This window comes from Chiloscyllium plagiosum, chromosome 15, assembly GCF_004010195.1.
Source record: "Chiloscyllium plagiosum isolate BGI_BamShark_2017 chromosome 15, ASM401019v2, whole genome shotgun sequence".
In the NCBI taxonomy this organism is placed as follows: Eukaryota; Metazoa; Chordata; class Chondrichthyes; order Orectolobiformes; family Hemiscylliidae; genus Chiloscyllium; species Chiloscyllium plagiosum.
Window position 1 is genome coordinate 68,423,766 of NC_057724.1, and position 22,537 is coordinate 68,446,302.

The 22,537-nt window shown below is 40.4% G+C and overlaps 1 protein-coding gene across 6 annotated transcripts in view; it reads left to right on the forward strand.

The window, feature by feature from the left end:
• The window catches only part of npas2 (neuronal PAS domain protein 2), a 268,594-nt gene that overhangs the window by 114,922 nt on the left and 131,135 nt on the right, over positions 1 to 22,537 (forward strand). The window contains exon 1 of one of the 6 annotated variants that reach the window (XM_043705133.1): positions 5,497 to 5,715. The exons of the other annotated variants lie outside the window; for them this stretch is intronic. The gene's annotated coding sequence lies outside the window, so the exon portion shown is untranslated. Of the gene's footprint in view, positions 1 to 5,496; positions 5,716 to 22,537 lie in introns of those variants that run through there. 6 annotated transcript variants of the gene reach the window in all.

A 22,537-nucleotide genomic window follows, 5' to 3' on the forward strand; every position in this document is an offset into this window, starting at 1 on the left:
GGGTGGAAACGAACCTGGGTCCCTGGTGCTGTGAGGCAACAGTACCGGCCTAGACCCACAAGGAGACAGCTCCTGAGCTGGTAGAGATCTGATCACTTCTTTCCTTATCTTGTTCCTCACTGCAGGCTGTTCAGTTACCTGACAACCAATGCGATGTTGGCAGGCAAAAGGCTTTTGCCATCAATAACTGGCCACTAGTCCATAGATCAGTTAACATCCTGGTGCCAACCAAAGGGCCACCTGAATACAACCCCTCGGTTCCACGTTGGCTGCAACTTAACCTTCGCTATTCATTAAAACGGCTCTGTAAACCTATGCCTGCCATGAGGATTAGTGACTTGCTTTCAAAACATGCAGCAGTCCTTGCAAAGCATGAGTTTTAGAACAGCTCTTCCTCATTTCAGTCCACAATTTTAAACAGCACAAAAATGAAAAGACACAGACTTTACACATTTAATTGAGGAGATCATCCTGAAAGGAGACCGCATGGTGTTCACACCAGCTCTCCTGCAAATCGGCAAGTGCCCCGTCACCTGGATGAAATACCACCCGCAAAGTCGGAGGGTCACTTATGGCATTGAAGTTCAGAGTGTAACTCCAACATTGACACCTCAACAAAAATGGATCTTATCTGAGGAAATTATGTACTGAATCTGCTGAAGGTCTTGGCTTCTTTTACCTTCAGTGGTCCTGGATTCTCAGGTATTTGGTCTGAACATCTAATTCAAAGCCTCTTCAGCATTTCAGGAATCCTCTTAGTACAGCACAGGACCATCATTGGAGATCAAACTATGATGACTTTTAGAGCAGTATACTGGAGGTTGAAGACCCAAAGTCTCTGTAACAAGGAGGAGAGGAAAGTGTGTAATTTAATTGCATGGGGAGATAGGGTGGCAGGTAAATGTGTGAGGTGGCAGGGTACCAGGGTAGGGTGATAGGTGGGTAAAACAATAAGTTGGCAGATAAATGCAGAAGGAGGCCAGTGTGTAAAGAGTAGTGAAAAAAAAACGCTGGAAATCACAACGGGTCAGGTAGCATCTGTGGAGAGAAAGCAAGCTAATGTTTCAAGTCTAGATGACTCTTCATCAGAACTGACATGAACTGTGGAGGGAGTAGCATTTATGCTACAGTTTGGTGGAATGCTGGAGGAGAGAGGCTGCTGATAGTGCAGATTAAGTGATCAGGATGTGAGAATGGCAGAACAATGGTGCATCTAACTGCCAAACAGGAAAGAACAGACAGTCCCTCTGTGATGGCGAGAAGGGAGAGAGGACATGGTGACAGAGAATGTACCAAATAAAGCTAAAATAAAAGGAAGAAATGGAAGTGAGTTCACAATCTGAAGGTATTGAACTCAACATTAAGTCCAGAAGGTTGTGAAGTACCAAATTCCTCCAGTTTGCAAAGTAAAGGGTGGGGTGGCTTGTGTGTAAAGAGTAGGGTGCCAGGTAGTTGAGGATATCAGAGGGAAAGTAAGTGAGTAATCAGTAGGATAACAGATGGATGAGGCTGCAGGGGGGCAAATATGTGAGTGATAGCAGATTATGGTCGGTGTGCAAAGGATTAATTTCCAAGGTGGACAAGGATGGTAGAGTGGCAGATATGTGAGTAAGGTGGAGGGTGCCAAATGGCTAAGGAGCTTCATGCCAAGTTGGTGGGCACACAGAGAGCCAGGTGGGTGGGTGTGCAGCATTATAGCAGCCCGGTGAGGATAGGGTGACTAGCGGATAAAGATGAGTAAGAGAAGAGGCTGATAAGTAATAAGGGCTTGCAGTGCCAGGTGGGCAGGTGAAAGAGACAGGGTGACATGTTAAGTGTCTGAGGGATAACTGAATGATGTCATTGTCATGTATATTTTACTGGGATCACTCCAGTCCATGCTGGACTTACTCCAGTCTGCGCTGGGCCCACTCCAATCTGTGCTGGGCTCATTCCAGTTTGATGAAGATTTTCTTGCTCCTCAGATGCTGCCTGACCTGCTGTGCTTTTCCAGCACCACTCTAATCTTGACTCTGATCTCCAGCATCTGCAGTCCTCACTTTCGCCCAATTGCAGTCTGTGCTGGGTTCATTCCATTCCATGCTGGGCCCTCTCCAGTCAGTGCTGGGCCCACTCTCGCCTCTGCTGGGCCCACTTCAGTGCATGCTAGGCTCACCCCAGTCTGTGCTGGATCCACTCCAGTCTATGTTGGGCCCATTCTAGTCAGTGCTGGAATCATTCCAGTCCATGTTTGGCTCACTCTAGTCTATGCTGGGATCACTCCAGTCAATGCTGGGCTCACTCCAGTCCATGCTGGGCCCACTCCTGCCTGTGCGGGCCCCACTTCAGTCTGTGCTGGGCCCACTCCAGTCTGTGCTGGGATCACTCCAGTCCATGCTGGGCTCACTCCAGTCCGTGCTTGGCTTACTCCAGTCCATGCTGGGATCATTCCAGTCCATGCTGGGCTCACGCCAGTCCGTGCTGGGCTCACTCCAGTCTGTGCTGGGCCTACACCAGTCTGTGCTGAGCGCACTCCAGTCTGTGCTAGGAATCACTCCAGTCCATGCTGGGCCCATTCCAGTCCGTGCTGGGCCCACTCCTGTCCATGCTGGGCCTACACCAGTCTGTGCTGGGCCCACATCAGTTTGTGCTGGGTGGGGGAGGAGTGGGGGCTTAGTCATGGGTGTCAGGTGAAATCTTTGTGGATGATTGTGATGATGGTGGGTGATTGGGAGAGTCAGTTTTGTAGTTACTCAGGAGTTAGGGCTGGTTTTAATTCCTCTGACTCTTTCTGGGCTAGTATTGAAGGAACTAAGTTAGAAACCTCTAAAGTCTCTGACTGTAAGTCAGAATTAAGGAATTTTGCAGAGGACATAAAATGCCAGGTAATTGCCTATCAGACACTTAATGTTCCTGGACAATTATGGCTTAGTCAATGCATCAGGACTTCTGAGATGTTCCATAACCCATCTATTAGGCTGTTCCCAGAAACTAACTATCTCAGTGACCAGAAGATCTGAGACAAACAGTTTGCTGGTCTGAATCATCTCCTTTATGTTATGATTCTACCATTTATGAAATGATATTGATATCGACATATGGTCTGGAGTTTGAATTATCTAAGAGAAGACTTATAATTAAATAGATCTTACAATTTTATAGCACAATATTAATGCAATTTCTCGGTAAGCTCTTTTTGAAGGCAGGTTGACTTGAAATCACTGTGGGAAACTGAAATAGCTGATTAATGTGATAACCAAATTATATCTGTCCATGGTACTTCAGGGTGCTGTTAATATTTGACAGCTGGCTGGTTCATTGAAGACTGCAGAGGGATGTAACTGTCACTGAAATTGGCAATATTTTTGCTCAACTCAGCAAGCAAATGTTGAAATTAATACAAAGATTTTAAGTTCGGTTGTGCATATCTCCTGATTAAACACCAATGTTTGTGTTTCCAACTGGTGAAAGGAAATTATACTTTTATTGTTTCTCCTGGTTAATTTAATTATACTGACCAAAATAGACCATCACTACACAATTTATCCACCGCCTTATGTTATTAGAAGTTTGTAAGGGCTAGGTCTCAATTAAAAGTAATATAACTGTCACCAAAACTACTACTACAATTTCCAGACAGCTCAGAGAAAATCCTAACATGAAGGTTCACTACACCAGCAGTCCCCTGGGAATATGTGCCTTTTGTACCCATTAGAAGAGAAGCCTATGTCTCCATCCTTATTTTTATTTCATACCTAACTCTTAAGCCCGAGAGAGCTACTTTGAAGACTCTTATTATCACCTTCAAATGCTTCTGTAGCCACATCAGGCCATGTCTCTGTGATCTCATCCAGTCCAGTATCTCTGTGCCTTCTCTGTAATCCTCCAGCGCTGGTCGAAACTCATTTTTTGCTCTCCGCATTCTACCATTGGTCATTGGGCTCCTGTCCTGCAGGTCTCACTCACTAAACGTCTCTCCATTGATACCCCCATCCCAAGCACTCAAAAATCGTCTTAAGATTCTCTTCTACAATCCAGTTAGTGGTCCTATCTGGTCCATTTGCTTTATGCCTTTCCCAACTATCTATCCCCTAACACTCCCCAACCTGAGCCTTTATGAAGAATGACAACCGTAAAGAAGTCACATACTTAAAAAATAAGTGACTGACGACAGACTGTATTTCAACTGATAGGCCCAAATAGAATAGCAAAGTGACAAGCAGTTTATACCCATCATCTGCACTATCTTGTTTCTATGGGGCAATTTTGAGGAGAGAAGTTATGATTTAATGAGTTAATTAAGTATGCAGTTCATTAAGGTTTAACAATGAATGCAGGTTGGAAATTTGGAAGAACAGTTTAATTACCTTATCTCCCTGAGTGCACTCACCACTTATATACCATGAAGCCCAATGAAGCCTTCTACTACTATCGTGTCCGTGCTCTCTCTATGCTTTTTCCCACTTATTAACAACACTGAGCATGTGGAATTTGTGACATTGTATCATAGTGGTAACTGAGACGCATTCTGTCTCTGTAATGTGATTCCGCTGTTGATTGTTAGAAATACCTCTGCCCTCGTCAGTAATAAGGTGATCATAACAGTGACTGAGAGAGCTGAGTTTTCAGCTTAATTGTTTTTCTGTGTATACTCACATAAGTTTTGAAATGACTGCTATTTTGATTGCTTAGCAGATTGTGTGATAAATGGAAAACTGAGCTCAGTGTGGTAGAATGAACGCATTAAGATCCTAATTATTATTTAAGATGGGGGAAATAATTTATAGAGAGGTATTGGAATGCTGTAGCAACATTATATATAATACAACTCGACCAGCTAATCAGTAGAATGGCAATGCATGCACTTGCAGAACAAGCATTTTAAAAGAGTGAGAACTTAAAGGTTGGTAAGGTTGCAGTTTGGAAGAGGTGGAACACCATTTTTACATTGTATGTAAAAAGTACTGCGCATTTACAGTAATATTAATATTGACGTTGACAGTTTTGGAACAGCATAGCTAAATCAGAAGCCAAGTCAGCAATACTGGTTTGGAAAGACTACTGAAAAACAAAATGGCAAGCAAGCCTTTTGAAGCATTGAGAATGATATTTATCTTGCAGATTTTTATTTTAAATAATGAACCTTACATAATCATCAGCTAAATACCTTGCTTTCTTAAACAGAAGTGTTATTTTTTACATTCTCATGACAAGAACTGGACCCTGTTTTAATGAAGCATTCCAAAGTGAACACATTATTGCATGATTTTTTTCTTTTAAAAAGGGAATACAGGATGAATCCTAATTTCAAAATGAATATTTTGCAATGTTTTCCAGTCTGATTTCTGAACTGTGAAGCGAGTTGTTAATGATCATGTTGTTAGGCAGCTGAGCTGTTGAACTGACCTACTTTCGACGTAGCTTGCCAGCAGACAATCAACCCACTTTATGTGTGGCTGGAGGAGGATGGACTGAGACAGAATCCTTTACAGGAGCATTAGTTGCACAAATGACCAACCTTGATGTTCAGTTTAAAAGGCGTCATCTCTTCAACTCTCTGCTGGTAATGGGAGGTTAACTGCATGGCTTGTTGGTATTCACTGTGGACTTCAGTCATGCTTCATGTTTTTCTGTGATACTGAGGTGGATGATGTGGATTAGAACTGTGCATCTTAAAGAATGATACACTGCCACACCAGGCACTGAACTCCAATAAAAAAGATCAAGTGAAAAAAGGTATGTACAGTAATTACTTGCATGTCGGTGTTCTTAAATATCTTATGCTGGAAAGGGCATCTCATTAATGGCTTCATATTATCCATGCTTCTGAATAGGCTTCTTTGAATGCTGTTATATAGTAAGTTCTTCAGTTTTCTTTCACTACGTTAGTTGATAATAAGCACCACATGATATCGTATCATTACATTCTGAGCCCTAATATAAACTAAATACGGCTGTTTTTTGTGCAGCTCAGACAGAAAGCTTCCTGTGTTGTTTTTCTTGGGTAAGATAGAGATACAAACTGCATCAGTGTTTTAATACATGTGTTTTGCCTTTATGTTTAGGTCGACAATTAAACTGTTTTCAAGACAGATCAATATTCATATTGTATCACCAGAATAGTGAAACTATAAAGGGAGCCTTGTGATCTTTTTTTCCCTGAATATTTGCTCAAGGGAGACATGAATTTAACAATTGGTAAATATAATATAATATAAAATTAGCTTATGGTTAAGGAGGATTTGATGCAATCTGCTGTGTGTTGAAACAGAATTGTTGATAATGTAAGTTGTTGGAAGTTGCTACTTGTTGTGTAGCCAATATGGGTATGGATACAATGTTCCACCAGTGAAGTGCATCATGGGAGTTAACAAACATAAGGTACAAATGACACAAATGGTTGTGTGCACCTTAAAATCTCCATACTGTAAATAGCGCAGCATTATATTTATTATATCAGTGTGGTGTATTTGTCATGAGATGCATGCCAGTGATAAATAACTGCAGTCAAATGTCACCACAGCTAGTTATCACTCTCACAAGCACTCAAGATGTCACTTACACTTATAGGGTAGATCTGTTCATCCTGCATCTGTGACTTTAATCAGAATGGAATGGAAAATGGGTTGTTCTGTTCTTGCATGTTATAAAACAAAATATCGCCACCAATGTACTTCAAATCAGATTGTTGCTGGAAGAAACTATTGTGTCTCTACAAGAAAGAGGAAAGCAGATAAGGGGAGGAGAAGGATGTTGAGTAGAATGGCAATTTCCTGTAAGGAGGTTTCCAAATACATTCCTTTTTTTCTACAAAATAAAATGCTATTTGATTAGTGAAATCTGCAATCTATCACTGTAAAACTTTAAAGAATCACCATTTCTTGTTGGCAGGTTGAAATGTAGGAAATATCTAATCTCACAATATCATTCTCATATTACTGTCAAATGTTTTACCAGATGTTAATCCAAATCGTAATTCAATTTTTAATAGAATCAGCCACTGCTGTCTATGTTGACACTCGTTCTGTCAATCTCTCACTCCCTATGCAAGGTAAAACTGAGCTGACATTTTAATCTCATCTTTCTAAATTGAAGTTATATCTTCATGTAGTCTAAAATGGCTATTTTAGAGACAGTACATTGACATTTAACTTGTTGACATACTTTGGTATTTAAATGTGCATGTAGGACACACCTGAACCTTCTTTCAAAGGATAGAATAGAATCCCTACAGTGTGGAAGCCAACCATTTTGGTCCATTGAGTCCACACTAACTTTCCAAAAAATATCCCACCCAATTCCTGTAACCCTGCATTTCCCATGGCTAACCTACCCAGCTTGCACACTTTAGCACAGCCAATATACCTATCCTGTGCATCTTTGGAAGGAAACAGAATCACCCGGAGGAAACCTGCACAGACACAGGAAGAACATACAAGCTCCACACAGACAGTCACCCATGGCTGGAATCAAACCCGGGTCCATAGTGATGTGAGGCAGCAGTACTGACCACTGAGCCACCCATGCTGCCCTATTCTTTCTCCACTGTAAATGTTTCTTTCCCTGATGTAAGAATAAAATTATACGACTGAGTATTGTTAAATATGTGCACTACACTCCCATGTTCTCTACATTGCCTGGTGGTCAAGTTTCATTTTTCTGTGATTTATGGCAAGAATGCAATTATTACTTTCTCATAAACAGTATATAATGTTAATATTTCATTAACACATAATATGTATCATTAATGACAAAATAAAAATAACATTACTTCTTCCAATACAAAAACTCACAAATTTAAATTAACTCTAAGAAATTTAGTAACAATTAAAATGATGAACATTAACAATATAAAATATAAATCTTCATTCATTGAATAATAACACTAAATATGATCAGCCAAGTAGATTTCAATTTTGCCATTGATTAAAAACTCTTCATTCATCTATCCATCTACCTCAACTTTGTCACACTATGTACTTTCTCTAAAGCTGATGCACCAAGCTGAAGACTCCTTTGTGCATTAAAATTAATAGTATAAAGTAACATGTAAAACAGAAGAGGGAAAAGGTTACCAACATTTATCAATGCTTTCAGAATTTGCCCAAGATTTTTAGCCTCTTGCATCTAACCCTGTACTGGGGAAAGGGTAGGTATCCAAATCACTGACACCAACCTGGCCCCAGATAGTGATGGTTATCATTATTTGTCGACTCCATTGTTTATGAAAATAGATAATAAATTAGTTGGCATTTTACAAATATGCATTTTTTGGTCCAAACAGTCACATCACTCCTGTGTTACCTTCCTGATATACTGTCTGTCTGCAAATCATTTTTGACGGAACGATACTGAAGCAACTTATATCCATCTCTAGTTGCCATCACTGTGGTACTGGGTAACGGGGGACTGACCTTGATGATCAGCTATGATCACATAGAATGGTGGAGCAGGCTTGAGGGCTGAATTGCCTACTCCTGCTCCTATCTATCTGTGTAAAACCCTTCAGTTCTTAATTTCCCTTTCCTTCTATAAGTTGCTCCTTAAATATCAGCCCCTTTGGTCAAGTTTTGGTTATCTTTCCTAATAGCTACTTAAGAGAGTTACTTTGAATTTAGTTTGATAATGTTCAATTCTTAATGTACATTAGCGACTTACGCTTGGAAACAACCTCAAAGCTCTACCTAACTAAGGGAGGAAACCGGAGCACCCAGAGGAAACACACACACACACACAGAATGTGCAAACTCCACACAGGCAGTTGCTCAGGGATATAATCAAACCTGGTCCCTGGTGCTGTGAGGCAGCAGTGCAAACTACTGAGCCACTGTGTATAACATCACCTTACAAACTTGATCATCAATAAACACTACATAAAGCATCACACAAAAAAACATGGCCATCTCTTGGTCTGTTTCCAAGCAGTTTCTCTGTTCTCTTAGCATCTTCACAGGATTACCAATTGCAAAATGAATGAACAAACTGCAGCAGTCGAATATCTTGTTTTGAAACATTCTTTGGTTTTCGTCCAAGCAATTCTGATCAAGCAACATTATTACTCATTGCTTCAGAATGTGATATCTCACCCAACAGTTAACCATGGTGTTCACTTGTTGACTTAGTTTACTGCAAAGTACACAATGGTATTAACCAAAAATGGAAAAGCTTCAGTAGATTGCAGAAACTCAGGTAACTAAGCAGCAAAGTAAGTACCAAAAAAAACAGGAACTTTTAGGCCTATACATGAATCTAGATGTTTAGGCTTAGAGTTTTACCTGGTGATAAAATGATACAATGACACGCAGCCTCATTGATGTCAACTAGTAGTAGAAAGTGAGGACTGCAGGTGCTGGAGATCAGAGTCGAGAGTGTGGTGCTGGGAAAGCACAGCAGGTCAGGCAGTATCAGAGGAGCAGGAGAATCCTGATGAAGGGCCTATGCCCGAAATGTTGACTCTCCTGCTCCTTGGATGCTGCCTGACCTGCTGTGCTTTCCCAGCAACACACTCTCGACTCATTGATGTCGATGTTCTGTTAGTAGTCCAACATTTTTAGGCACAAATAACACAGAAAGCAAGTTGCTGCTTTTTTTGATGTTACTGCTGGATCAAGGAGGGATCATGATTTGTGCCATTTTCCTGACTTTTACTCCTATTTAGCAGGGACCAATAATGATATTTTTATCTTGGAGATTTAGAGGAAGGGCTAGAGTCACATTACTATCTCCATAGGCAGGCTTTAGGTAATAATGGAGATGTGTGAATACCAGCAGGACGAAAGGTTCCCTGAGGCATTAAGCCAATGTAACAGATGTGGGTGAGGCTCCTGAACCATGACCACTTACCGCCTCAACTAAATTCCTGCTCATTAATCCCAACACTACTCACATTCATTTCCACCCTCCTACACACCATTGAATCTTTCATACCACCCTACTTTGATGCCTTGCCCACAACCCCATGACTCCGCCATTTCCTCACACCCAAACATCAGCCCCTATCTGCCCCTTCATCTCTCACTTGCCTGCTCATCTGGTATCCACAATGTTCAGAACTCTTAAGCCCTGTAGTAACAGAATAGCTTTGTGATGCTCATGATCGAGTCCAAATAAAGAAATATTAGCTCTTGTGATTAAGTAACATCAAACTAAACCAAATTATTCAAAAATAAACTGCTCAGAATGTTACTATCCTTTTAAGTGGTCGTACAACTCACAAAATAAACAGCCATTCAAAAATGCATAATCCTGTTAAATGGGTGTATTTATTTGATTTGATTTATTATTGTTGTACATACCTAAGTACAGTGAAAAGTTTATTTGTAAAATGATTTTATCCACGTGGTTAGCTTCTCCATATATATTTAATAACTTAGTTTTGCAATCAGATTTCATAATCTAAGTGAGGAAATACTAAATTGTGTGGATGGAAGCCAGATATTAAAAAGAAGCATGGACACAGAGTTAGAGTCATGGAGTTACAGATGTACAGCCCCTTCGGTCCAACTTGTCCATGCTGACCAGATATCCCAACCCAATCTAGTCCTACCTGCCAGCACCCGACCCATACCCCTCCAAACCTTTCCTATTCATATACCCATCCAGATGCCTTTTAAATGCTGTAATTGTACCAGCCTCCACCACAGTCCCTGGCAGCTCATACCCTCTGCGTGAAAAAGTTGTCTCTTAGGTCTCTTTTATATCCTTCCCCTCTCAGCCTAAACATATGCCCTCTAGTTCTGGACACCCCCACCCCAGGGAAAAGACCTTGTCTATTTTTCCTATCCATTCTCCTCATGATTTTATAAACCTCTATAAAGGTCACCCCTCAGCCTCTGAGGCTCCAGGGAAAACAGTCCCAGCCTATTCAACCTCTCCCTATAGTTCAAATCCTCCAACCCTGGCAACATCCTTGTAAATCTTTTCTGAACCCTTTCAAGTTTCACAACATCTTTCCGACAGGAAGGAGACCAGAATTGCACACAATATTCCAACAGTGGCCTAACCAATGTCCTGTACAGCCGCAGCATGACCTCCCAACTCCTGTACTCAGTACTCTGACCAATAAAGGAAAGCATACCATGCTCCTTACCCCCGATCCCTTTAACCACAAGGGCCACATCCAGTTCCCTGTTGAATATATTGAATGGACTGGTCCCCAGCAGCTTTCTGTAGGAGAGAAGTCCACAGGTTCACAACTCTTTGAGTGAAGAAATTCTTCCTCAACTCAGTCCTGAATGGCTTATCGCTTCTTCTTAGACTGTGAAGGCACTAAATTCACTCAACTAACTGTTTAAGCTTTGAAGCAGCAGGACATAAGTGAAAGCTATCTTTCAATAAGAAGGTTATATCACAAAGGACAAGTAATACAATCAAATCTGAATATTGTTATTGTTCAAGATAGAAGACTACTTTAACCATTGGATGATGTATTCTACTGCGTCTGAATACTTTCACATGTTTACAACGTTGGTCAATTTAAAGCTTCCTTATATTTTAAGAACAAAGCCTTATAATTAATCAGTGAATTTAAAAAAAACATAGTTAAAAACCATTCACGACTGATCATATTGAATGGTTGTGATCACAACAACCTGATGAAGGAGCGTCGCTCCGAAAGCTAGTTCTTCCAATTGAACCTGTTGGACTATAACCTGGTGTTGTGTGATGTTTAACTTTGTACACCCCAGTCTAACACCGGCATCTCCATTCATGACTTAAAAAAACATGTTTAACATGTATAACATATGGCACATGGAGTCAGCAAATTCTTTTGATCTTACCTTCCAAAAGCTTCCTTTGACCATCAACCTCTGCCTCTTGCTACTTGTCTAATTTTGGATCCACCTCGTCAGATTGCCCTGGATCCCATTATTTCTTACCTTCTTGATCAGTTTTCTGTTCAAGACCTTGTCAAAAGCCTTATTGAAGTCCATAAAGACTACATTACTGCACTAATCTTATCCACAAACCTCTTTGAAACATTCAGTCAATTTTGCTGGACTTGATTTCCACCTGATTAAGTCATGCTAAGCATTCTTGCTGAATTCTTGCATCACCAAGTGGAGATTAATCTCTACCTCAGAAATTTCTCCAACAGTTTCCCAACCATTGACATGAGACTTCACTGGTCAGTACTTTGTTGGTTTATCCCTCCCACCCTTCTTGAATAATGGTACCAGATCAGCTATCCTCCAGTCCTCATGCTCTCTCTTCCCTCTACTACGTTATTTTTTAAGTAACTCCCTTTCACCTCCAGTCCTCAGAATCTGCTACACGTTTCCTTTTTGTCTTTGTTCATCTGTTCCAGTACATCCTTCCGGGCTCTCTGGACTTGGTGCCACCTTTAACCTGTATTGGAACTTATTGGCCTTGCATTCTAATTATTTCCTTTTTGAATAAGTTCCCCTGCTGCGATGTAGGTCTTCCTATCAATAGCTGCTCCCAGTCCACTTTGGCCAGATGATGGAAATCAAAACATTGATCATCCATATTTTATCACTATTGTGACAATAAGACATAAGACCATAAGACATAGGAGTGGAAGCAAGGCCATTCAGCCCATTGAGTCCACTTCGCCATCTAATCATGGCTGATGGGTGTTTCAATTCCACTTACCCACACTCTCTCCGCAGTCCCTAATTCCTTGTGAGATCAAGAATTTATCAATCTCTGCCTTGAAGACACAGACAATGTAAATAAAGACGAGATGACTAGGCTTGGGCTGTCTTTCACAACAATCGAAAGCAGACAAATTTGTTGGATTAAATGTAATTTCCCCAATCCCAATGTTTTGTTTGTATGGTGTGTTTCCTTACCACAACTTAACTGCAACTAAGCTGTAAGGATGACTGATGAGAAAATGGAAATTTTCAAGAAATCCTGGACCAGGTGGGCAAAAATACTGACTGTTAAATTTATCCTGCATTGTTATTACTGAACTGAAGATGCTGAATCACCAACTCCCACTCTTCCACGTATTTTTTTCTCTGTTGAGTTAAATGCGAAAGAAAATATTGCTACTGTCCAAAATGAGTATGTTCCAGTCTTTGGCTGGCTGAACTGAAATTCTTACCAATTGCTCCTGAATTTCACATAGCTCAAAGCCATGTTTGATAAATAGCTTGAACCCCAAGTAGACCCAATTATATCATCGGACACTATGACTAAGAGCAATACAAGAAACAATGATGCAGCTTAAGAACAGAGGTCCACATTTTTATGGGAAGTACTTTGGGAGTTGTACTAACATAATAATCTAAAGCAGGTACGTATGTAGTTTCCCTGTGGAACCGTCTCCTGGTGTGGCTTGTTAACATCTGGATTAGTTGTGGGAAATGCTGTGATTTGCTCCTTTTTACTGGAATTGAATTTCTCCAAGCACTCTCTGCACCTAGCACAGAGATCAAATTCACAAGGCAAATGTTGCTGTCTCCCATTGAACTATGCAGTCACTCACTGAACTTTGAAGAAACATCGCTGTGACAGCCATCAATTATGTGTGTCTGTCCGCTAAAAGGCATGTCATTCTGCAAAAATGTAATCCTTTGAAAGTACTCAAAGCTACTACTTATTTCTTAACATTCGATGTCTAATAATGTGTGAGTTCTATTCCAAATGTATTTTTTGTTCATGAAAAGAATGTATAAAGCCAGAATAGCCCACTTTTACACGACGACTGGGCAATTCCCCGTATTACAAGTCCAGAACTCTTTTCTTGACTAATTACTACCCTTTCAACATACCAGTAAACAAAGGACCCTTCACTGTGGCAGAGAGAGGTTGCAAAACCTGTGACAGTGTGTTGGGAACAAAAACAGAAATTGTTGGAAAAGCTCAGTAGGGCTGACAGCATCTGAAGAGAGAAATCAGAGTTAACGTTTTGGATTAAGTGACCCTTCCTCAGAACTGGATCCGAAACATTAACTCTGACTTGTCACAGATGCTGTCAGACCTGCTGAGCTTTTTCAGAAATTTTGTGATTTTGTTTTTGATTTCCAGCACCGGCAGTTCTTTTGAGTTTTATTTTGACAGCGTGGTGGGGTCTTTCTAACTTACCAATACAAAAATAGAGGTTCTGGTGAGCCTGAGAGTGCAGGGGTGGCTGTGGAGAGGTGGGCTGTGTCCATGCTGTATCCCAATTCCAGAATCACTTGTAAGATCTTTCAGTCAGAAACTCAAGCACAAGCTGTAGACTTACTTGTTCCAGCGACTCCCGACACACTGGAAATCCGGGACAAAACTTATTCTGGAAAGACCTAACCCACATTGGTGGATGGAAGGCTGAACTACAGGATGGACTTTGCAAACCTAGCATTGCATGACTCCTATTAGAAGCTTCAAATATCGTATTATAGTCATTAAACAAGTCACATCACAGCAAGGTATTTAAAGGAATAATTCTGATGGAGGTCATCAATTTGACAAGTTGTTGTTGTTTCTCCTTGTAAACATTGCCTGATCTGTTAGGTATCTCCACAAGTTATTTCTTATATTTCAAAATTCCAGCCTGTGTAATATTTTCTGTCTTTTTTTAATTATATGATTGCTATTATTTTTATAGGCAGTGGAGAACGATAACTTAAACTCTGTTCACTGAATTGTTTGCAAACATACGAGTGACAATAAATTACTATCCTATCTAAAGTAATTGATAGCAGGTTTACAGGGTGTTACATGTTTACTCTAACCTTGAGGAATGTAGAAATGGAACTAGTTTTAAGTGTGCAACTGACTTATTTACAATAATTTTAAAATATGTCTGCACTAACAAAATCACTGCATGCTTGCTTACAGCTCAACTTTTAATAACTTCTGGGGTGTCTGTTTATTTTGTTTTGATTTGAGGTGCGGTCGTAAGTAAGTGAAATTGTAAGTCAGTGTCTCACTCTAATGTTCTGGAGGTATGAATTCAAACACCACCACGGCAGATGATGAAATTTGAACTCAATAAAAATATGGAATTATAAGCTCGTCTGATGGATACCATGTAATGATTGTCATAAATATACATTTGATTCATTAGTCTCCTTTAGGGAAGAAAATCTGCCATCCTTGGCTGGTGTGGCCTACATGTGACTCCATACCCACAAGTTTGGGCAGCACGGTGGCATAGTGGTTAGCACTGCTGTATCACAGCGCCAGAGACCTGCATTCAATTCCCACCTCAGGCAACTGTCTGTATGGAATTTGTACATTCTCCCCGTGTGGGTTTCCTCCGGGTGCTCCGGTTTCAAAAATGTGCAGGTTAGGTGAATTAGCCATGCTAAATTGCCTGTGGTGTTAGCTGAAGGGGTGAATGTAGGGGAATGGGTCTGGGTAGGTTGCTCTTCGGAGGGTCGGTGTGGACTTGTTGGGCTGAAGGGCCTGTTTCCGCACTATAAGTAATCTAATCAAAAAAAGTAGCTGATTCTTAACTGCCTTCTGAAATTGCCCTCACAAGTCTCTCAGTTCAAGGGCAATTAGGGATGGACAATAAATTTTGGCCCAATCCAGTGACAGTCACATCTAGTGAATGAATAAAAATGCCACCCAGGTCTAAGCATCAGGTATAGTGAGCAAAAATCATTTATCAGACTCATGTGATCAAATACAAAACAATTGAACATTACACAAGGGAGTTGCTGAGAATATTTTAAACCAGATGGTACTAGAGGTCTGAAGCTCATTGACTAAAAAGCAGAAACCTTTATCATATTTAAAAATATTTGGATTAGCACTTTAGACACTGTCCCTCAAGATTATAGACCATGTTTTAGAAATGGGAACTCTTTTTTCCCATCACCACAAACATGTTAAGCTGAATGGTCTCTGCCTGTGCCATAAATTTCAATGATTTTCTTCAAAGCATTTAACTCTCACGACCAGTAAAGCACTTGCTTCAGAAAAGTGCCTCACGGAATGAAACCGTCAAACACTCAAGTTTCTCAAAAGGAATCAAACCAAACAACAAAGATGTAAAAAAAAAACTCAAAGCGAATAGAGGCTGTGACAGAAGCCAAACATACTCAAAGTTCTGACAACAGAGCTATAGTAACATATTAGTTTATCTGCAGATCGAGTGATCTATAGAGCTGGCTTAATGCCCCAAGAGTGCTAATGTCGAAATGGTAACTATGAACAGACCATATTGAACAGACCAATATGAACAGACCATATTGTAAAAACCCACCAAATTCACTGATGTCTGTAATTTAAGAAAGCTGCTGCCCTTACCCAGTTCAGATTTAAAAGCGGTTCTAGACCCACGCCAATGTGGTTGACTCATAATTGCCCTGTGAAATGGCCTAGCAAGCATCGAAGACAGTGACTCACGATTGCATGCCCAAGAACAATTGGAATTTATAATAATTGCTGGCCCTATCTGTAATGCCCACACCCTGTGAATAAATTAAATGTAGCCATTCAATGACTACATGGGGCTACTTACTTTACTACTAGACGATGAAAGAGTTCGAGAATGTGAATTGTAATGACTCTGCTGGATACATATACAGACAAACACACAGAAATACATACCCATTGATAGCCTTACAAACACAAACACACACACACACTCAGGCCATAATATGAATTATTCAGTCAGTATTTTCTTGAAATCATGATACATTCCTCTCTCACAGAATGACTATTTTACAATACAAACTGTACTTAATTATTCCTAACACAATATTCTTGCACTAAATAGGAACATGACAGTGCAAACCAAATTCAGTTATTGCCACCAAGCCTTTTTGTCTCTAACTGAATTTGACATTCCAGATAATGAGGGAATAATAATTATAAGTTTGAAACTCCATTATACATATAAAAAAAAATGATTTATACTCTCCTTTGAGTAGAAGCATCTCTGGACATTTTGCCACATTTTAAAAAATTACATAAATGCAATTTATTTTTGTAATTACAATGAATAAATGTTTTTTAGCATCTCAATTTATCTTGACTCTGTAGACTTGCCAAAATGCCTTCTCTGAAAATAACAGGACGAAAGTGAGGACTGCAGATGCTGGAGATCAGAGTCAAGATTAGAGTGGTGCTGGGAGAGCACAGCAGATCAGGCAGCATCCGAGGAGCAGGGAAATCAACATTTCGGGCAAAAGTCCTTCATCAGGATGAAGGGCTTTTGCACGAAACGTTGATTTTCCTGCTCCTCGGATGCTGCCTGATCTGCTGTGCTTTTCCAGCACCACTCTAATCTTGAAACTAACAGGAACCTAGTACATTCTTGGTCTAAAATATGTACAAGCTTTGGTTCTTCCCGCATTGTGCTGTTATTTTGTTCATTTATGATCATTGTTAAAAAAATATGGACATAGATGTGTTAATATTATCAGGCAACTGTTAAATACACATTTACATGCAAGATGCTTATCATAGAAGCAATTATGCTGCTGTTTATATGCATATATTTAAGTAGCAACTAAAAAATGACTGTATTCATTGTCTACTGTTATTGGGTTTTGGGTTTTGGGGTTTTCGCTCAACAGATTCATAATCACACCCTAAAATGAACCATACCTCCTGTGATTTGTAAGCAACATAGGTATGGGTAGCACAGTGGCGCTGTGGTTGGCACTGCTGCCTCACAATACCAGGGAGCCAAGTTGAGTGACTATCTGTGTGGAGTTTGCATGTTTCCCTGTGTGACTGTGGATACACTGATTTCCTCCCACAGGCTAAAGCTGTGGAGTTTGGGCAAATTGATCGTGCTAAATATAGGGTGGGATGCTGTTTGAAGGGTTGGTGCAAGCTGAATGGCCTATCCCTGCACTGTAAGGATTCTGCGACATATTATGAATAGACTGTCATTGCAGCACCCTGAGGTGGTGTCTAATAGTACTGCTATTTGCCAAAAAAACATTTATTTGTATACTTTCATGTTACCTGACAAACAAAATAGATGAGCTACATCATTTAACCTTACTTTAAACTTACATGTGTAAATACAGAAATGTTTGGCTCAATACCGGAAATGATTTAGGGCCCGATTTATGTTACCAAAGTGGATAATTCAACACAGGAAATTTCCAAATCCAGGTGACCAATTGAAAGGGCCCAAGTGAATCCAACTTTCACTCTGGGGAAATGGGGGTTGGAGAGAATCATGTACACTGACTCTGAAAGAAGATGATGGGTGGTCCCAGGTAGATGTTGAGATATGCTGGTTAGATGGCCTGTCTCAGTGCTCAAGTATCTTTTACAATTATTTTAGAAGCTGCTAGATCCTCTAGTCTCACCCCTCATTCCTCATAAATCCATCACTACATTGCTACAACTATTGTTATAGGTACAGGTCATTCTGCTGTAATGCACGTTTCAATCAGCATGAATTGGCTGTAACATGATTGATGAATTATGGATGCTGATTGGATAACAGGATTTTCTACTGAATGAGTATGGCAATTTTCTGTTAGTAATCTTCAACAGAGCAATTTTCTACAATGGTTTTCCATAGCACAATTTTCTACAGCATGAGGCTGCAGAGGAACACAACATTGCGTTATAGCAGAACGACCTGTGGTATTATTTACTGTCCAACTATTATCCAACCAACCTTCATGTCCCTCCAACACTGTGCCCCATGTTACTTCTATAGCCAATTATCCAAAATCAACCTTGAGCTTACCTCAGGATCCATGTGAAGACTGAAAAAAAAATCTTTTGAACAAGCTAATACAGGTCTCACTCATACCTGCTCCCATTCATGAAATTCATTCAAATCTTTTAAATCTCCTTGTGGTTAATCTCATAGAAAACCAAACTTCTGTTCAGGTCCCACATCAATGACAGCTTTAATAGCTTCTTTAAACTGATAACCAGACTGTGAATTCAAAGTCCTCCACTGAAATAATAGCCCCTGGGATATAGAATCATAGAGTCATAGAGATGTACAGCATGGAAATAGACCTTTCGGTCCAACCCGTCCATGCCGACCAGAAATCCAAACCCAATCTAGTCCCACCTGCTAGCACCTGGCCCATATCCCTCCAAACCCTTCCTATTCAATTACCCATCCAAATACCTCTTAAATGTTGCAATTGTACCAGCTTCCACCATTTCCTCTGGCAGCTCATTCCATACACGTACCACCCTCTGTGTCATCAAAAAGTTCTATTAAAACTGTACAGATTTTAAGAAAAACTATACTAGGTAGCCTGTCCAGCAGAGGTTATTTCTAACTCTCACTATCAGTGAGAACTTCTTTTTTCCTGAGGAAACAGGGGAGTCAAATAAAAATTCACATCAGGATCTTTTAACCGACCTTACCTGCCCAAAACGTTTTCCATCTCCTGAATTGGTGACTGTCACACTGCACCTGGTCCAGCGAGAATAGGGTCTGTTTGAACTCTGCAAAAAAAAGTTCACGTGGCTCTGCTGAGATAAGTTTCCTTCCTCAGAATTACAGAATTGCTACAGCAGAGAAAAAAAAGCCACAGTCTATCATATCGATATTGGTGTTTCAAATGAGCAATTCTCCATTTCTCTGTCTTCCCTCTGTAATCTTATACAGTATTGCTTGTCATACAACAGCCTAACCTCCTTGTAAATACCTTGATTGAACCTCCATCTGCTGTCCTCTCAGGCAGTACATTCCACACCCTAACCGCTGATTGCGTGAAATAGCTTTTTCCCATTGCTTCTTTCGTAAAATACCTTAAAACTGTGTCCTCTATATGTCCCTGCCAGAAAACATTGGTTAGAGTCATAAAGGAGTCATTGACTGTCCAACCAGTCAATGCCAATCTGAATCCCAATTTAAACTAGTCCCCCATGGCTGTATTTGGCCCATAACCCTTCAAATCATTCTTATTCATGTACTTGTCCAAATGCCATTTAAATGCTGTAAATGTACCTGCATCCACATGTCCTCTGAAAGCTCATTCCACACAATTTCTTTTTTTGGTTTTGGCTCTTTCAGAAATGTGGAAGAAACTTACACAGCCAAGTCCAATCCACCTTATTAAAGGCTAGTGGGGTTTCCTGACCATATTTTTATTGATCAAATGCAATTACGTATCATACTTTGCAGAGGTAGGCAAGCACAAAATGTGGATCTATATCATGATGAGATTGGTCTTTGGTTGATTGATTTAAAGTCAGATTCCCTTGATATTAAAATTTTTAGAAATCTTTGCCTTTGTTTGAAATCATCAGAAGAATGACCAAAATCTTTTACCTATATTCTGTATAAGTGGGGTCAATTTATCTCAGTTAGCTGGACAACTGGTTTATGATGTAGCGTGATGCTACCAGCAAGAGTTCAATTCCTGTATCAGCTGAGGTTATCCTGAAGGATTCTCCTTCTCTACCTCTCCTCTTATTTGAGGTGTGGTGACCCTCAGGTTAAACTCACTGTTAGTCAGTAGGTGGTATGGTGGCTCAGTGGTTAGCACTGCTGCCTCACAGTGCTAGGGACCTGGGCGACTGGCTGTGTGGGGTTTGCATATTCTCCCTATGTCTGTGTGGGTTTCCTCCCAGAGTCACAAAGATGTGCAGGTGAGGTGAATTGGCCAAGCTAAATTGCCCATAGTATTCAGTGATATGTAGGTGAAGTGCATTAGTCAGGGGAAGTGTAGAGTAATAGGTAGGGGAATGGGTCTGAGTGGGATACTCTTCGAAGGGTCAGTGTGGACTTGTTGGGCGAAAGGCCTGTTTCCACTCTGTAGGAATTCTATGATTCTTCATCTTTTGAATATGATGTGGGAAAGTGTGAAGGTATGCACTTTGGTAGGAAAATCGAGGTATTGACTATTTCCTAAACAAGAAAAGGCTTCAGAAATCTGAAGGACAAAGGGATTTGGAAGTTCTAGTTCAGGATTCTCTTAAGGTTAACATGCAAGTTCATTTGGTGGTTAGGAAGTCAAATGTAACATTAGCATTTATTTCAAGAGGGCGAGAACACAACAGCTGACATATACTACTGAGGCTGTGTAAGGCTCTGTCAGGTTTGTTATGTCAACTGTCACAGCGTAGTGCAGCTCTCCAGCATTCTCTCAAAGCTGCGCTCAGATGTTCCACGTACACCACACGCTAATTGGCACGCTCATGCATTGACTTCCCGTTCTGGAAGCAACTACCACACATGGACCTCAGCGGTCTGTGCAGTGGAAAGAAAATTAGGTTTGACTTCAGAATGTAGGTTCTAACTGCAAGATTCCTCCACAGAAGTAATCTCTGATGTATGTCTCTCTGAAATCTGCATCTTTTGAGATCTAAAAGGTCTTGTTTTCATTATGGACAACAGGAAATGCCATTCCTGATGAAGGGCTTCTGCCCAAAACATCGATTCTCTTGCTCCTCGGATGCTTCCTGACCTGCTGTGTGTTTTCAGCACCACACCTTTCAAAACAGGAAAAACCAGACAATTTATTGATTTCATTCTAATTGTGCTTGTAATTTTGCATGATTTACATTCACACTTACTCTGTTTCCATAAATTACCTTGAATATTTGTACATTGAGATGAGATATTAGAGAGGGTTGATGGGGGTAATAGGATTGGTGCTGGAAATGTGTTGCTGGAAAAGCGCAGCAGGTCAGGCAGCATCCAGGGAACAGGAGAATCGACGTTTCGGGCATAAGCCCTTCTTCAGGAAAAGGATTGGTGGGAGGTACATAGACTTCCAAAAGGCATTTGATAAATTGCCATATTACAGGCTTGTCAACAAAATTAAAGACCATTTAAATAAAAAGGACATTAGCAGCATGAAGGCAAGATTGCAGAATGATAGGGAACAAAGTAGTGGTGAATAAATATTTCTCAGACTGGAGGGAGTATATAGAGTACTCCCCAGGACTGGTATTGGGACACTGCCTTTTTTTGACCTGCTTTAATCAACTCAATTTGGTTGTGCAAGGTACAACTTCTAAATGTGTAGATGAGTCAAAGGTAGGAGCTATTGTGTAAGCTATGAGAATGATAGTGATAGACCTCAAGAGGACATAGACAGACTGGTTGGTTGAGTGGACAGTCACATGAGAGATGTCATTGAATGCAGAGAAGCACAGAGTGATACATTTCGACAGGGACAGTAAGCAGAGCAAAAATAAAGTAAAGGATGCAGTTCTGCTGGACTGAAAGAGCAACGGAATAAATCATTGAAATTGGCAGATTAGATTGAGAAGGTGTCGAGTGAGGTGGAGGGATCTTGGGCTTTTACATTGGAGACCAAGAGGAGAAAGGTGAACAAGGTATCAGGAACATTCATTAAATACTAGTTTGGCTTCAAGTGGATCTTACGATCTGGAATTCCTTCCCCAAACCGCCTCTCGCTATCTCTCAGTCCTCCCTCGAAACGTATCTTAAATCAACCAAGAGACTGGGTGTTAAATTTTGTTTGATAACATTCCTGTGCAGCACCTTATTTGACTACCTTAAAGGCACTCTATAAATTCAAGTCCTTATTGTTAAGAAAGAATTTGATTGATTAAAGATTCTGAAATATTTACAGCCAACCTTAATTTTAATTTTTAAGAGCTGTTCTCAAAGCTCCTTTTCTACAATCTGGATTACAGTTAATAACTCAGGTCTCTGTGAGAGCCAATCATTCAAAGCATC